The sequence below is a fragment of the Juglans regia genome, chromosome 8 (genome assembly GCF_001411555.2).
Source record: "Juglans regia cultivar Chandler chromosome 8, Walnut 2.0, whole genome shotgun sequence".
NCBI lineage: Eukaryota > Viridiplantae > Streptophyta > Magnoliopsida > Fagales > Juglandaceae > Juglans > Juglans regia.
In genome coordinates this window covers 14,122,246-14,123,992 of record NC_049908.1, presented here as the reverse complement: position 1 = coordinate 14,123,992, position 1,747 = coordinate 14,122,246, and positions in this window count along the sequence as shown.

The following is a 1,747-nucleotide window of genomic DNA, read 5'->3' as shown; positions in this document are numbered from 1 at the left end:
CCGGGATTACTCTGTCCACACTGTCTAAATTATATATTTATATATATAAATATATATAACAAGTTTTATTAATAAAACAACTTGGTTTTATATGAAGTTTTGGTTTTAAATCCCTCATTCCCCTTGTAGTCTCTCTCTTAGTCCCTCTACCTTTGTTTTGTTATCCGCTGGTCGCCGTCAATCTCTCTCTCTCTCTCTCTCTCTCGATGGGTTGGTTTTTGTTTTTGTTTTTGTTTTATTTTCTCAGTTGCTAATGGCGGTGGGGGTTTTGTTTCGTTATGGGTGGGTGGTGGGTGGATGGCTGTGGGAGCCAATCCGCCCCTAGCATTTGGATCGATCGAGGCACTCGCCCACTGGGGTTGGCGCTAGCAGCCACCTTCCACGTCAGGAGGGGGGGGGGGTGTGTGCGGGTGGCACCCCCAATGTGATGTGGGTAAAGAATAATAACAAATTATATATGATGAAAGTGAAATGCTTTATTAAATCGCATGCATGCTTCACAAAGCGACCCTATTTTTATAGGGGCATGTGATCAGAAATTAACTTGAGTTTGGTAACAAGATTGCCAAACCTTTTTGGAGGATGTGACCTAGTAGAAATGTTTGCGAGCTAGTTATGAGAATAAATAGAATGAAAGTCCAATGAGCCTTGCAGAATTTGGTAATGAACAAAGTAACTATCAATTCAATATGTTTGGTATGTTCATGAAAGATATTATTGCAAAAGATATTATTGCTATTCTCAGCACATTGTACGTAGTATATGAGACTACATTTAGTATAAAAGGTCATATATATTTTGAAACCGCTTCAGAGTTCATTGGCTCCTAAAACAGTAGAAGCTTGTGTGTACATACAATTCTTTTTTAAGTCCACCCATGTGTTTGTTTTAGTGTTTTTAGTTGCATATGTAGAATTGTTTTGTACTGTAGATTTGGGCTGATCTGAGGAAGCGTAGTGGCCATGGGAGTTCGTGAGGATTGGAAGGCTATCGACATACTGAGTCTTGACCTAAAGGAATTGGCAAAGAGAAGAGCTTGAGAATAATGAATCATGATGGCGAGAAAGAAAGGGCCGAGGGAGTAGAGAGAGAATAATTTCCCAATTTTCTTTTATAAAAACGTACAAGTAAAAAAAAAAAAAAAAAAGATTGAGGAGAAATAATGAAGCCTTATAAAAATATAAGCAATTTTTTATTATTTAAAATTCATCTCAATTCATCTCATATTATTATTATTATAATTTTTTTAAATTTTTATATAAAATATCATAAATAATTTAATTTTTTTAAATTTTAAAATAATAATAATATTAAAATTAATATTTTATTTAATTCACCTAAAATCAAATTTATTTCTATGAGAGGGATAACGGTTTGAATAATGGTATAGATTAGGAGAAATGTGATCCATGTATCCTATCCTTCCTGTGAGAACCAGTACAGTCCTTTCTTTCCATCATTTATTACAGAAGGATAGATTAGGAGGTATGTGATCCATGTCTTCTTGCTTTGTGACAAATGAACATAGGGTTTAGACTTTAGAGGTCCTAATTTATGGTAGCTAGCTCGGGGTTTAAATTCAAGATTATATCTTGAAAAACACGAAACCAAAACGTACGGCTCCAAAAGGATGCTTTGTTGATAATATGTATTTTTCAATCGTTTTCCTACAATTTCTTCTCACTTTTTGTTAGTATAATAAAAAAACCTCAGGTCCATCGCCATCCATCCGCCTATATATAACCGC